Genomic DNA, 17,588 nt, shown 5'->3' on the forward strand with positions numbered 1-17,588 from the left:
GGACAGTTACAAAGTAACACATTTGCAGGCACACAAGTACTTTGCAGAGCACTAAAGCCCATGAAGATCACTATCCACACACACACAAATATTTACTCACATACAATAGTCGTCTTTTTCAAATTGTACATGTATATTTGTGCATATTAGCCCTTGGGCTATTCAGTACTGGAGATAAATGCTTTTCTATTGACCAGGCCCATATATAGCCGTCATTGTGATGGATAAGTGTCCACATTTCTATGATACAATACAATGTAATTTTATTTAGTTCCATAAGATCCATAAGATCATACACATTGGTAATATACAGCATTATGTTATAGGAGCTTTCTGTTAAAGTAATAAGTGATAATACTAAATCACATTAATGTGGTACTTTTTACGATGTCTAAAATAACATGAACCTGTTCAGTACAACATGATATTACTGCGATAGAAGCAGCACACATGTCTAGAATGGCCCAAAATGTGGTCCTCACTGCGTTTGATAAAAGACACAATTGTGACACACATCTTGATACGGTCCTCATTGTGATGAATAAAAGCACTTACCTCTGTAATAGGCTCCATAATAGTTCCTGTGTCAGATAAAGGCACACAACATTAGCCCTAGGGCCTTTTTGTGATGGAGATAAATTCATGTCCTATGTAACAGGTCTGTATAGAGCCATCATTGTGATGGATAAGTGGAGAAGTACACACATTTCCAAGATAAAATACAATGTAGTTTTTTTTGAGCTACCCAAGATGATGCACCCTACAAAAACACAGCATAATGTTAAAGCAGCTTACTGTTAAAGGAGCTTTCTGTTAAAGGAATATGCAATAACACTAAATCACATTAATGTAGTGTTTTAATGATAGCTACATTAACATGAACTTGATCAATGCAACATGGTATGACTCTGTGATAGAAGAAGCACACAAGCCTAAAATACACTAAAATGTGGTCCTCATTGTGTTGGATAAAAACACACAATTGTGACACAAAACTTGATATGGTCCTCCTTGTGATGGAGAAAAAAAACAACCATAGTAATAGGCAGCATATTTCCTCTGGCAGACAAAGGCACTCAAACCTGTCTCACACAATTTAATATGGTCCTCAGTTTAACCCTTAAAGTGAACATAGGCTGAGGGAGAGGGGGGTGAATACCACTGAGGAGTTGCCTGCGGGGTGCATGACATGAGACCTGGCCTGTATTCCTCACGAGTCTCGTAATATGCTGCTCAATATGCTACATGTACTTCCTTGTTTTCAGATGTTGTCCTTTTCCGTGATGTGCCATAATGAGTCAGGCGATCCGTATACAACTGTTTTTAATGATGCCTGCGTGGGGGGTGGGGGGTTTTGTCTTTTGTATTTTACAAAATTGGAAATAAAGTTTAAAAAACAAAAAGAAAAAGTGAACATAGGAGCATAATCTCAAAATCTCAACACAATTCTGTAACATGCGCCATGATGTGCCCTTTTACTGCAATACATAAAAGCTCACATGCTATACACATGGTCACATGAATATTCACCTACCATGATGTAGTCCTCATTCTGATGGATAAAAACATGCACTTGATTTTTTTCTTTCAGAGTGCAGTGTAATATCACACAGAGTTAAAACATGCAGTGTGATGCTGTAATGAGTTTGATGGACTACAATTCATAAACAATTCATATTTACCGACAACATAGGGAACCAGTCTCTCACTGGAATGCAGTCTTAATGAGGAACAGGTCTGTTTCTATGAAGTATCTTAAGGCAGCCTTATGATGGTATGCAAGCACATCACAAATTCTCGTCAATGAATTACAAATGAAGAGGTAAACCATCAGGCAGTTTTAGTGCACTGAATGATATTGCCCTCTTGGTGATGGTTAAAGCATGCATCTTTGTAAAACAGTGCATGAGATTGTCCTCTGTTATACATAGATACTGTCTCATATTACTAACAGACAGCATGATGTGCTACTTAATGTGATGTATCAAGGCAAACAATCTTGTAACACTTCAAGGCATCTAGTGATCATTGTACTTAATAAACCACATTAAATTGTAATATACTATGTAATATAATCCTATATGTGATGGAAAGAAGTTCATTCTTGGTAACAGTAGTTTAGATAATAGCACAACTCTGCAACAGGCCTAGTGGTATCGTCCTCGCAGTGCTAGGAAAAAGCTCAGATATGTAACGCACAATATCATACGGTCCTCGTTGCGATGGATAAAAACAAACAATTGCGATGCACACCAAGACTTGATTCAAAGTATAATAGTAGCTCACTTATAATAGGCAGCATATTTCCTCTGGCAGATGAAGGCACTCAAACCTGTCTCACTCAATTTAATATGGTCCTCAGTTCCACCCTTCACTGCTCCACTTTCAAACTCTACCATCCTAATGACATCACCAAAACATTAGCAACCACCAAACTCAACAACCATTTCAATGACCCAGTCCCCTCAAGTTGCCTTCCCCACATCTACCAAGTCATCTCCCCTCTCTGGACCAAAATAATCAACGCCTCGCTAGTGCAAGGGCACATACAGGACTGCCTAAAAACAGGCCAGGTCACCCCTATACTAAAGAAACCAACAGCTAACTCTTCCGACCCCAAACAAATTCGGCCCATAACCAACATTCCCATGCTAGCCAAGGTCCTGGAAAAATGTGTTCAACAACAACTGAACCAACACATCACGGACTTCAACCTTCTGAACACCCACCGATCGGGTTTCAGACCCGGCCATAGCACAGAAACAGCCATTTTACAAATAGTGGACGACGAAAAAAATCTAAAAAGACTGGAAAATAGGCTCAGTCCTTCAATGGTTCAAATCCTTTCTGGAAAACAGAACGCAATCTTTCATGGTGAACTAAAATCTATCGTGCTCCTCACCGAACCCTCTGGGTGTACCACAAGGCTCTACCCTATCCCCCACCCTATTCAACCTATATGTCGAACCGCTAACCAAACTACTACAGCAGGCAAACATAGCCTACCACATGTACGCGGATGACACTCAACTCTACATCAAGATCTCCTCCATTGAAGACATAATATCAATGAACATGGCACTCAAAAAGACCGTCCACTGGCTAACAACCAACTTCCTCAAGCTAAACTCACAAAAAACAGAATTTCTTCTAATCTCCCCCCTAATAATTCCCAGGAGAAAAAGGAATCGTTCAAGTTGATCACTGCACTTAACTGCATGCCAACTCTGGTCGAATCCACCAAATCACTTGGAATTACACTCGATAAGAACCTTAAAATGCAAGCACACATCAACCTGTTAGCTAAAAACTCAAGCTTTCACCTCAACTATCTCAGGAAAATGAAACCTTTCATCGAGAACCCGGACCTCAAAACTGCTGTTTAGTCCTTAGTCATATCAAGGCTGGAGTACGGATGCACCACCCTCGTGGGACTTCCCAAAATCTCAACCGCCCCATTAAAAGCCTGTATCAACGCCGAAGCTAGACTCCTAACAGGATCCAGAAAATTTTACCACATATCACCACACCTGAAAACACTCAACTGGCTTCCCTTTGAAGCTAGAATCCACCTAAAAATGGGATGCATCACTCACAAAGCACTTCACCACAATACTCCCCCGTACCTATCGTAAAAACTGACCTTATCTGGAGGATTCAGATGTTCTAGGAGTGCTAACAATCTACTCCTGAAACCCTCATGCTTCAGAAAGAAAAAAAACCCTGACAGAGCATTCTCCGGAGCAGCATCAAGAATATGGTACTCTCTTCCTCCCCACATCAGAAAAATCTCCTCTACTTTTCTGTTAAAAAAAGAAGCAAAATCATTCCTTATGTGTTCAATTCCTCCCATAAACTATCACATGGACCTTTTCCAGATGTACTCCGTATAGTTGCCCCCTCTTTCCCTCGAAAGACACCTTCGCTGCTCTTGACTCGTTGCTAGAAATACTGTTAAGCCTGCGACATTACGAACTTTGTAAAATAAGTCGATCTTATGTATGCTATTCGTTTTGCAATCTGTCCTATTTCATATTGTGCCCCCATTGTAAAGCGCTCTGATAACCTTCGCTGGGTCTGCTCCGCACTATAGAAAACTCTAAAAATAAAATAAAATAAAAATAAAAATGTGCCCTTTTTTGCAATACATAAAAGCTCACATGCTATACACATGGTCACATGAATATTCGCCTACCACGATGTAGTCCTCATTCTGATGGATAAAAACATGCATGTGATTTTTTTCTTTCAGAGTGCAGTATAATAGCACACAGAGTTAAAACATGCAGTGTGATGCTGTAATGAGTTTGATGTACTACAATTCCTAAACAATTCATATTTACTGACACCAGAGGGGACCAGTCTCTCACTGGAATGCGGTCTTAATGAGGAACAGGTCTGTTTCTATGAAGTATCTTAAGGCAGCCTTATGATGGTATGCAAGCACATCACAAATTCTCTGCAATGAATTACAAATGAAGAGGTAAACCATCAGGCAGTTTTAGTACACTGAATGATATTGCCCTCTTGGTGATGGTTAAAGCAGGCACATCTTTGTAAAACAGTGCATGAGATTGTCCTCTGTTATACATAGATACTGTCTCATATTGCTAACAGACAGCATGATGTGCTACTTAATGTGATGTATCAAGGCAAACAATCTTGTAACTTCAAGGTATCTAGTGATCATTGTACTTAATAAACCCACAATAAATTGTAATATACAATGTAATAAAATCCTATATGTGATGGAAAGAAGTTCATTCTTGGTAACAGTAGTTTAGATAATAGCACATCTCTGCAACAGGCCTAGTGGTGTCGTCCTCACAGTGCTAGGAAAAAGCTCAGATATGTAACACACAATATCATACGGTCCTCGTTGCGATCTATAAAAACAAACAATTGTGATGCACACGAACACTTGATTCAAAGTAAAATAGTAGCTCACTTATATAACACCCTAAAACACCTGTAACATTCCAAGCTATGGTTATTGTGCAGGGTATGAGCAAAGCACTGGAAAGATTGTGATTGTGACCCTGCTGTGATTCATGTAGATAAACACCTTTATACCCCTTCATCATTGGCTCAATTCACAACACCTTGGGCCAGATGTAGGTAATTCCGATTTAACGACTCTTAAATACCGACTCATACCGAATCGGTATTTAAGAGACGGTAAATTGGAAGAAGGCAGATGTAGGTAAAAAATTACCGATTCTGTAAGAGTCTGTATTTACCGATTCTGTAAATACCGAATCGGTATTTCACATTGATTCCTATGGGCCTTGAAGCCCATAGGAATCAATGTGAAATAACGAATCGGTATTTACAGAATCAGTAAATACCGAATCTTGCGAGGGTGCAGGGGGTGTCACTTTGACACCCTCTAGCACCCCAAATACAGGCATGTGTGACATGTGGCACACATACATGCCCTAAGGGCATGTCTGTGTGTCACATTGCACAGGTGTGCATGCACAGATGTGCATGCACACCTGAATTCGGTATTTTACCACCCAATAGGATAGGGTGGTAAAATACCGACTCTGAAGGGCCTGTGGCACTCTTTGGAGTGTCACCTACATATGAATTTACAGAATCGGTATATTTACCGATTCGGTAAAATACCGAAGTGGTAATTTTACCGAATCTGTAAATATACCGATTCTGTAAATTCAGACCCACCTACATCTCAAAAGCCAAATACCGGTCGGTAACGGCCGAAATCGGCCGTTACCGACCGGTATTTCTATACCTACATATGGCCCCAAGTGCTTTGTTTAGTATCATCATTTTGGATTACAGAGCAAGCTGCTTTTTAATTCACAAAGGTTGACTTGTGGACTATTAGCTTATAGCTACAGAGGATGTATTTCAAGGAGTAGTCTTCATTTTCTTTTGAGAATTCCATTTTCCCTTGAACAAGTTTACATGCTTACATTTCTGAAAATATTACAAAGCAAGTAGAAGTAATAACATTTGAAAAACATTTTCCCCTGTCACGTAATCCCTTCAGCTATGCCATTTCCAATTTTTAGTCTGATTCCTTTCACTTTCCATCCATGAAACAGATTTAATCCGGCACTTGTTTGAAGTGAATCTCAGATTGTTCCCTGGGTGGGAATGGGCTGAAGAATTGTTTGGGGACAGTTACAAAGTAACACATTTGGAGGCACACAAATACTTTGCAGAGCAACAAAGCCCTGTGAAGATCACTATCCACACACAAAAAATGTTTGCTCACATTCAATAGTCATCTTTTTCCAAGAGTACATATGTACTTGTTCACATTAGCCTCTGTGCTTTTTTGTGATGGATCGTTCGATGGATGATGCATGTTCTATGGACCAGGCTGTATAGAACCGTCATTGTGACGTATAAGTGCATGCATTTCCAAGGTACAATACAATATAGTTTTTTTTGTTTCTCAAGCTCATACATTTTACTAATACACAGCATATTGTTATACATGCTTTCTGTTAAAGGAACAAGTGATAACACTAATTCACATTTATGTGGTACTTTTAATGATGGCTAAATTAACATGAACTGTTTCAATACAATATTATGTTACTCTGTGATAGAAGAAGCACACTTGTCTAATATGCACCAAAATGTGTCCTCATTGTGTTGGATAAAAACACACAGTTGTGACACACATCTTGATACGGTCCTCATTGTGATGGATAAAAACACTAACCTCTGTAATAGGCAGCATATTATTTCCTGTGGCAGATAAAGGCACACAACATTAGCCCTTGGGATTTTTTGTGATGGTGATAAATTCATGTCCTATGGACCAGGCCTGCATAGAGCAGTCAGTGTGATGGAAAAATGCATTCATTTCCAAGATAAAATACAATATAGTTTTCTGAGTTACCTAAGATCATACACATGACAACTAAACAGCATATTGTTAAAGCATCTTTCTGTTAAAGGAATATGCAAAAACCATAAATCACATTAATGTGGTATTTTTAATGATAGCTACATTATCATGAACTTGCTCAATGCAACATGATATTTCTCTGTGATAGAAGCACACATGCCTAAAATGCCGCAAAATATGGTCCTCATTGCATTGGACAAAAACATACAATTGTGACACACATCTTGATAAGGTCCTCATTGTGATGGATAAAAACACCAACCTCTCTAATAGGCAGCATATTTCCTCTGGCAGATAAAGGCACTCAAACCTGTCTCACACAATTTAATATGGTCCTCGGTTTAACCCTTAAAGTGCACATAGGAGCATAATCTCAATATCTCAACACAATTCTGTAACATGCGTCATGATGTGCCCTTTTTTGCAATACATAAAAGCTCACATGCTATACACATGGTCCCATGAATATTCGCCTCCCACGATGTAGTCCTCATTCTGATGCATAAAAACATGCATGTGATTTTTTTTCTTTCAGAGTGCAGTGTAATTGCACACAGAGTTAAAACATGCAGTGTGATGCTGTTATGAGTTTGACGGACTACTAATCATAAACAATTCATATTTACTGACACCAGAGGGGACCAGTCTCTCACTGGAATGCAGTCTTAATGAGGAACAGGTCTGTTTCTATGAAGTATCTTAAGGCAGCCTTATGATGGTATGCAAGTACATCACAAATTCTCTGCAATGAATTAGAAATGAAGAGGTAAACCATCAGGCAGTTTTAGTGCACTGCATGATATTGCCCTCTTGGTGATGGTTAAAGCATGCACATCTTTGTAAAACAGTGCATGAGATTGTCCTCTGTTATACATAGCTACTGTCTCATATTACTAACAGACATCATGATGTGCTACGTAATGTGATGTATCAAGGGAAACAATCTTGTAACACTTAAAGGCATCTAGTGAACATTGTACTTAATAAACGCACATTAATTTGTAATATACAATGTAATATAATCCTATATGTGATGGAAAGAAGTTCATTCTTGGTAACAGTAGTATAGAAAATAGCACAACTCTGCAACAGGCGTAGTGGTGTCGTCCTCGCAGTGCTAGAAAAAAGCTCAGATATGTAACACACAATATCATACGGTCCTCGTTGCGATGGATAAAAACAAACAATTGTGATGCACACGAACACTTGATTCAAAGTATAATAGTAGCTCACTTATATAACACCCCAAAACACCTGTAACATTCCAAGCTATGGTCATTGTGCAGGGTATGAGCAATCCACTGGAAAGATTGTGATTGTGACCCTGCTGCGATTCATGTAGACAAACAGCGTCATACCCTTTAATCATTGGCTCAATTCACAACACCAAGTGCTTCGTTTATTATCATCATTTTGGGATACAGAGCAAGCTGCTTTTTAATTCACAAAGGTTGTCTTGTGGACTGTTAGCTTATAGCTAAGGAGGATGTATTTCAAGGAGTACCCTTCATTTTCTTTTGAGAATTCCATTTTCCTTTGAACACGTTTACATGCTTACATTTCTGGAAATATTACAAAGCAAGTAGAAGTAATAACATTTGAAAAACATTTTCCCCTGTCAAGTAATCCCTTCACCTATGCCATCTTCAATTTTTAGTCTGATTCCTTTCACTTCCCATCCTGGAAACAGATTTAATCCGGCACTTGTCAGAAGTGAATCTCAGATTGTTCCCTGGGTGGGAATGGGTTCAAGAATTGTTTGTGGACAGTTACTAAGTAACACATTTGGAGGCACACAAATACTATGCAGAGCAACAAAGCCCTGTGAAGATCACTATCCACACACAAAAAATGTTTGCTCACATTCAATAGTCATCTTTTTCCAAGAGTACATATGTACTTGTTCACATTAGCCTCTGTGCTTTTTTGTGATGGATCGTTCGATGGATAATGCATGTTCTATGGACCAGGCTGTATAGAACCGTCATTGTGACGTATAAGTGCATGCATTTCCAAGGTACAATACAATATAGTTTTTTTTGTTACTCAAGCTCATACATTTTACTAATACACAGCATAATGTTATACATGCTTTCTGTTAAAGGAACAAGTGATAACACTAATTCACATTTATGTGGTACTTTTAATGATGGCTAAATTAACATGAACTGTTTCAATACAATATTATGTTACTCTGTGATAGAAGAAGCACACTTGTCTAATATGCACCAAAATGTGTCCTCATTGTGTTGGATAAAAACACACAGTTGTGACACACATCTTGATACGGTCCTCATTGTGATGGATAAAAACACTAACCTCTGTAATAGGCAGCATATTATTTCCTGTGGCAGATAAAGGCACACAACATTAGCCCTTGGGATTTTTTGTGATGGTGATAAATTCATGTCCTATGGACCAGGCCTGCATAGAGCAGTCAGTGTGATGGAAAAATGCATTCATTTCCAAGATAAAATACAATATAGTTTTCTGAGTTACCTAAGATCATACACATGACAACTAAACAGCATATTGTTAAAGCATCTTTCTGTTAAAGGAATATGCAAAAACTATAAATCACATTAATGTGGTATTTTTAATGATAGCTACATTATCATGAAGTTGCTCAATGCAACATGATATTTCTCTGTGATAGAAGCACACATGCCTAAAATGCCCCAAAATATGGTCCTCATTGCATTGGACAAAAACATACAATTGTGACACACATCTTGATAAGGTCCTCATTGTGATGGATAAAAACACCAACCTCTCTAATAGGCAGCATATTTCCTCTGGCAGATAAAGGCACTCAAACCTGTCTCACACAATTTAATATGGTCCTCGGTTTAACCCTTAAAGTGCACATAGGAGCATAATCTCAATATCTCAACACAATTCTGTAACATGCGTCATGATGTGCCCTTTTTTGCAATACATAAAAGCTCACATGCTATACACATGGTCCCATGAATATTCGCCTCCCACGATGTAGTCCTCATTCTGATGCATAAAAACATGCATGTGATTTTTTTTCTTTCAGAGTGCAGTGTAATTGCACACAGAGTTAAAACATGCAGTGTGATGCTGTTATGAGTTTGACGGACTACTAATCATAAACAATTCATATTTACTGACACCAGAGGGGACCAGTCTCTCACTGGAATGCAGTCTTAATGAGGAACAGGTCTGTTTCTATGAAGTATCTTAAGGCAGCCTTATGATGGTATGCAAGTACATCACAAATTCTCTGCAATGAATTAGAAATGAAGAGGTAAACCATCAGGCAGTTTTAGTGCACTGCATGATATTGCCCTCTTGGTGATGGTTAAAGCATGCACATCTTTGTAAAACAGTGCATGAGATTGTCCTCTGTTATACATAGATACTGTCTCATATTACTAACAGACATCATGATGTGCTACGTAATGTGATGTATCAAGGGAAACAATCTTGTAACACTTAAAGGCATCTAGTGAACATTGTAATTAATAAACGCACATTAATTTGTAATATACAATGTAATATAATCCTATATGTGATGGAAAGAAGTTCATTCTTGGTAACAGTAGTATAGAAAATAGCACAACTCTGCAACAGGCGTAGTGGTGTCGTCCTCGCAGTGCTAGAAATAAGCTCAGATATGTAACACACAATATCATACGGTCCTCGTTGCGATGGAAAAAAACAAACAATTGTGATGCACACGAACACTTGATTCAAAGTATAATAGTAGCTCACTTATATGACACCCCAAAACACCTGTAACATTCCAAGCTATGGTCATTGTGCAGGGTATGAGCAATCCACTGGAAAGATTGTGATTGTGACCCTGCTGCGATTCATGTAGACAAACAGCGTCATACCCTTTAATCATTGGCTCAATTCACAACACCAAGTGCTTCGTTTATTATCATCATTTTGCGATACAGAGCAAGCTGCTTTTTAATTCACAAAGGTTGTCTTGTGGACTGTTAGCTTATAGCTAAGGAGGATGTATTTCAAGGAGTACCCTTCATTTTCTTTTGAGAATTCCATTTTCCTTTGAACACGTTTACATGCTTACATTTCTGGAAATATTACAAAGCAAGTAGAAGTAATAACATTTGAAAAACATTTTCCCCTGTCAAGTAATCCCTTCACCTATGCCATCTTCAATTTTTAGTCTGATTCCTTTCACTTCCCATCCTGGAAACAGATTTAATCCGGCACTTGTCAGAAGTGAATCTCAGATTGTTCCCTGGGTGGGAATGGGTTCAATAATTGTTTGTGGACAGTTACTAAGTAACACATTTGGAGGCACACAAATACTATACAGAGCAACAAAGCCCTGTGAAGATCACTATCCACACACAAAAAATGTTTGCTCACATTCAATAGTCATCTTTTTCCAAGAGTATATATGTACTTGTCCACATTAGCCTCTGTGCTTTTTTGTGATGGATCGTTCGATGGATGATGCATGTTCTATGGACCAGGCTGTATAGAACCGTCATTGTGACGTATAAGTGCATGCATTTCCAAGGTACAATACAATATAGTTTTTTTTGTTACTCAAGCTCATACATTTTACTAATACACAGCATAATGTTATACATGCTTTCTGTTAAAGGAACAAGTGATAACACTAATTCACATTTATGTGGTACTTTTAATGATGGCTAAATTAACATGAACTGTTTCAATACAATATTATGTTACTCTGTGATAGAAGAAGCACACTTGTCTAATATGCACCAAAATGTGTCCTCATTGTGTTGGATAAAAACACACAGTTGTGACACACATCTTGATACGGTCGTCATTGTGATGGATAAAAACACTAACCTCTGTAATAGGCAGCATATTATTTCCTGTGGCAGATAAAGGCACACAACATTAGCCCTTGGGTTTTGTTGTGATGGTGATAAATTGCTTTCCTACGGACCAGGCCTGCATAGAGCAGTCAGTGTGATGGAAAAATGCATTCATTTCCAAGATAAAATACAATATAGTTTTCTGAGTTACCTAAGATCATACACATGACAACTAAACAGCATATTGTTAAAGCATCTTACTGTTAAAGGAGCTTTCTGTTAAAGGAATATGCGAAAACTATAAATCACATAAATGTGGTATTTTTAATGATAGCTCCATTATCATGAACTTGCTCAATGCAACATGATATTTCTCTGTGATAGAAACACACTTGTCTAAAATGCCCCAAAATATGGTCCTCATTGTGTTGTATAAAAACATACAATTGTGACACACATCTTGATATGGTCCTCATTGTGATGGATAAAAACACCAACCTCTCCAATAGGCAGCATATTTCCTCTGGCAGACAAATGCACACAAACCTGTCTCACACAATGTAAAATGATTCTCAGTTTAACCTATAAAGTGCACATAGGAGCATAAGCCCCATATATATAGGAGCAATTGCAAAGCATAAATGAACACAATGTTGTGACACACAATATGAAGTTGTTTTTAGTGTCCTGAACAGATGTTCATATGATTGATACACTTATAAAGTTGTGGCAGAATCTATAATATGTTAAAAATCTCAACACAATTCTGTAACACGCGCCATGATGTGCACTTTTTTGCATTACATAAAAGCTTACATGCTATACACATGGTCACATGAATTGCCTACCACAATGTAGTCGTCGTTCTGATCGATGAAAACACTGTTGTGTTTTTGTTTTAGGGTGCAGTATAATAGCACACCGAGTTAAAACATGCAGTGTGATGCTGTAATGAGTTTGATGGACTACAGTTCTTAAACAATTCATATTTATTGACACCAGGGAGGACCAGTCTCTCACTGGAATACAGTCTTAATGAGGAACAGGTCTGTTTCTATGAAGTATCTTAAGACAGCCTTATGATGCTAGGCAAGCACATCACAAATTCTCTGCAATGATTTACAAATGAAGAGGTAAATCAACATGCAGTTTTAGTGCACTGCATGATATTGCCCCACTGGTGATGGTTAAGCATGCACATCTTTGTAAAACACTGTATGAGATTGTCTATTGTTATACATAGATATTGTGTCATATTACTAACAGACAGCATGATGTGCTTCTTAATGTGATGTATCAAGGCAAACAATCGTGTAACACTTCAAGGCATCTAGTGATCATTGCACTTAATAAACCCGAATTAATTTGTAACATACAATGTAGTATAATTCTATTTGTCATGGAAATAAGTTCATTCTTGGTAACAATAGCTTAGATAATAGCACAACTGTGCAACAGACCTAGTGGGGTGGTCCTCACAGTGATATACAAAAGCTCAGATGTATAACACACATCATATGGTCCTCGTTGTGATGGATAAAAACAAACAATTGTGATGCACACCAAGACTCGATTCAAAGTATAATAGTAGCTCACTTATATAACACCCCAAAACACCTGTAACACTCCAAGCTATGGTCATTGTGCAGGGTATGAGCAAACCACTGGAAAGATTGTGATTGTGACCCTGCTGTGATTCATATAGACAAACACCATTATACCCCTTTATCATTTACTGGAGAAGCGTGGCTCAATGGTTAGAGCGGCAGACCCTGATGCAGAGGTCTGGCCCGGGACCAGGGTTCCATTTCCCCGGACCTGATAATTCTCGCCTCGGTGCCTAGTCTAATCATTGCTCCCACTCTGTGACTCTGGGCAATAGCTTGCTTAATCTCCACAACAGCCCCAGCAGCGCTTGGATGCCTGGCTTCACCTTGGGGGTGCCCAGGAGTGGACATTTCACAGGAAAGCCAGGATGGGTTCCACAGCGGTATGAATACAGAGCTACGAGGCCTCTGGGTAGAAGTGCGCTATTTAAATACTATACATTTACATTTACATTTACTCAATTCACTACACCAAGTGCTACATTTATTATAATTTTGGATTACATGAGCAAGCTGCTTTTTAATTCACAAAGGTTGTCTTGGGGACAGTTAGCATACAGCTACAGAGGATGTATTTCAAGGGGTAGTCTTCATTTTCTTTTGAGAATTCCATTTTCCCTTGAACAAGTTTGCATGCTTAGATTTTGGGAAATATTCTGAAGCAAGTAGAAGTAATAACATTTTAAAAACATTTTCCCCTATGGAATAATCCCTTCATCTATGCAATTTCCAATTTTTTGTCTGAATGCTTCCACTTCCAACCCTGTAAACAGATTTAATCTGGCACGTGTTAGAAGTGAATCTCAGATTGTTCCCTGGGTTGGAATGGGCTGAAGAAATGTTTGTGGACAGTTACAAAGTAGCACATTTGCAGGCACACAAATACTTTGCAGAACAACAAAGCCCTCTGAAAAATCACTAACCCCACACACAGAAGTATTTACTCACATTCACTAGTCATCTCTTTGCAAGTGTAAATGTATACCTGTGCACATTAGCACCTGTGCTTTTTTATGATGGTCGATTGGCTGGATGATGCATGTCCTAGGGACCAGGCCTGTATAGAGCCCTCATTGCGATGGATGAGTGCACACATTTCCAAGATACAATACAATATAGATTCTTTTAGTTACTTAAGATCATACACATTACTAATACACAGCATAATGTCATAGGAGCTTTCTGTTAAAGGAATATGTGATAACACTAATTCACATTAATGTCGTACTTTTAATGATGGCTAAATTAACATGAACTTGTTCAATTCAACATGATGTGACTGTGTGATAGAAGAAACCCACTTGTCTAAACTGCACCAAAATGTGTCCTCATTGTGTTGGATAAAACACACAGTTGTTATACACATCTTGATACAGTCCTCATTGTGATGGATAAAAACGCTTTACTAATACCCAACATAATGTTAAAGAAGCTTACTGTTAATGGAATGTGCAATAAAACTAAATCGCATTAATGTAGTACTTCTAATGAAGCTACATTAACATGAACGTGTTCAATGCAACATGATGTGACTCTGTGTTAGCAGAAGCACACATGTCTAAAATGAACCAAAGTGTGGTCCTCATTGTGTTGGATAAAAACACACAATTGTGACACACATCTTGATACAGTCTTCATTGTGATAGATAAAAACGCCAACCTCTGTAATAGGTACCACAATATTAATTGTGGCAGATAAAGGTACACAACCCTGTCTCACACAATTTAACATGGTCCTCAGTTTGACCTATAAGTGCACATAGGAGCATAAGCCACCTTTATATAGGAGTAATTGTAAAGCATAAAAGAGCACCTTCTTGTGATACACAAAATATGAAATGGTTTTCTGTGTCCATAAGAAAGGTTCATATGCTTGATACACATGTAAAGTTGCGGCAGTGTCTATTACATGTTAGAAACACAAAAGAAAACTGTAACATGTGCTTTGCTATGCTCCTTTTTGCAATGTATAAAACCTCACAATTTACACACATGGTCATCTGAATTGCATACCACAATGTAGTCCTCATTTTGATGGATAAAAACACGCAAGAGTTTTTTTTTATCAGAGTGTGGTGTAATATCACAGAGAGTTAAAACATGCACTGTGATGTCGTTATGAGTTTGATGGACTAAAAGTCTTAAACAAATCATATTTATTGACACCAGATGGGACCAATCTCACATGAATACAGTTGTAATGAGGAATTGGTCTATTTCTATTAAGAATCCTATGGTAGCCTTGTTATTGTATGCCAGCACATCACAAAGTCTCTGCGATTAATTACAAATGAAGAAATAAACCAACATGCAGTTGTAGTGCACTGCATGATATTGCCCTCCTTGTAATATTTAAAACATGCACATCCATGTAAAACTATATGCAATTGCCTTCTATGATAAATAGACAATCTCTCATGTTGTAACAGATAGCATGATGTGCTCCTTAATGTGATGTATCAAAGCAAGGGATCTTGAAATCTGTCATGGCATCTAGCGCTCATTGCACTTGATAAACACAAATTAATTTGTTACATACAATGAGATATATTCCTATTTGTTATGGAAAGTAGTTAATTCTTGGTAACAGTACTTTAGGTACTAGCACAATTTTGCAACAGACCTAGTCGTGTGGTCATCACAGTGATAGGAAAAAGCTCAGTTGTGTAACACACAACATCATGCGGTCCTCATTGTGATGGATAAAATCAAACTGCTGTGATGCACAACATGACTTGATCCAAAGTATGATAATAGTAGCTCACATATATAACATACCAACACATCTGTAACACTCAAAGCTATGGTCATTTTAGAGGGCAGGAGGAAACCACTGGCAAGGTTATGATTGTGACCCTGCTGGTTCTTTTTTTTTTTTAAGGTTTCCAAAGAAAGTTTTATTCGGCTGACGCGTTTCAACCAAACTGGTCTTTCTCAAAGCCAATACATACGTGGTGATTATACCCTATCACCTATAAACACCAAGCTCACATATGAGTAAACATAGTGAAAAGACTTTGTTGGACCTTGTACGATGCCCAGAACCTTTGGAAGAAGGCCTGATATAAATAGGTCTAGGCAACGTAAATAAATTAACACAAGTGCATGATTTACCTTATGCTTTCACATGATCACAATATATAGGGTCATCAAAAATATATATAAATATTTATCTTAATAACAGATAAACATTTAAGTTCTACTAAGTTTCTAAACTTGTATAATTAATGAAAAGCACATACTCGACACGGGTACATTGAGAAACGCCACCCGAAAATAACAAATCCAATGCCTGTCATCCCAGCACACCATGCGCAGCCGCCACGCCGCCCCGCAACCATGACCCTGCTTTGATTCATGATGCTTTTTCAATAAAGGATTTAATAGCGCACAATGTTGCAATATGAAATGTGATATAATCATTTTAATGGACTAAACTATCAAAAACAACTCCTGCTTATCAGCACCTAAGGGGAACAATCTCTGTCAGGAGTGCACTCAGAATCGGGTACAGTCCTACCTCTATCAAGCATCTTAAGGCAGCCTTATGAAATTTTTGTGCAGTGAAATGCCGGCGGTGGGGAACGCGAGTCTTTCAATGAAGGGCTCAGCTCCTTCAATTATAAGTTCCCGATCGAGGTCCTCCTCTGCTGCCTCGTCTCTCCCTGGTATGCCAACAATGCGGAAGTCCTTGAAATACTTGTGTTCCCCACCGCCCGCATTACACTGCACAAAAATGTCAATGCATCACGGGTTCTGCCAGAAATCATACGCTTCACATGGGATGTACATCGTACATGAGGAGAAGAACCATGTGAGGCCCCCATGAGAACCATTCACAAAGCTACAGCTTGAAAGCCATTAACAAGTCCCCCCTGTCATCATCTAATTATTTTGAAGCGTGAATATCATATTGAAGCACCAGCAACCGCCGCGGTCGTTTCTGGACACAAGAGAAAAAGGACCACACCCCTTGAGTTCATAAGGCATCATCACCCGTGAGAATTCCCTCACCTCAAATGTGAATGACCAGGTCCTGGTCCTGAGGAGAACCCTGAAATCAAATAGGGTTCTGAAATGTGTCGACCCCACCCAGCCAGCAATAATCACCACCAATCAACCGACCCATACCGAGTACAAACAGGACATTTAGGCCTGGTGTAACTGTTTAACTGCGTCGCTGGTTATGGCAGGTGTATGTAGTGAAACACATAACTGAATTGTACCGCCATTGTTCTTTATGTTAAAATAAGGACTGGTCTATTGTTTTGTCATGTTTGGCCATTTCCTAAG

General features: G+C 38.5%; 1 protein-coding gene across 1 annotated transcript in view; it reads right to left on the minus strand.

Annotated features, from left to right (window-relative positions):
- DNAH11 (dynein axonemal heavy chain 11) overlaps nt 1-17,588 on the minus strand; it is a 3,642,058-nt gene that overhangs the window by 2,474,362 nt on the left and 1,150,108 nt on the right. The window lies entirely within an intron of this gene.

This window comes from Lissotriton helveticus, chromosome 10 (genome assembly GCF_964261635.1).
Source record: "Lissotriton helveticus chromosome 10, aLisHel1.1, whole genome shotgun sequence".
Lineage (NCBI taxonomy): Eukaryota > Metazoa > Chordata > Amphibia > Caudata > Salamandridae > Lissotriton > Lissotriton helveticus.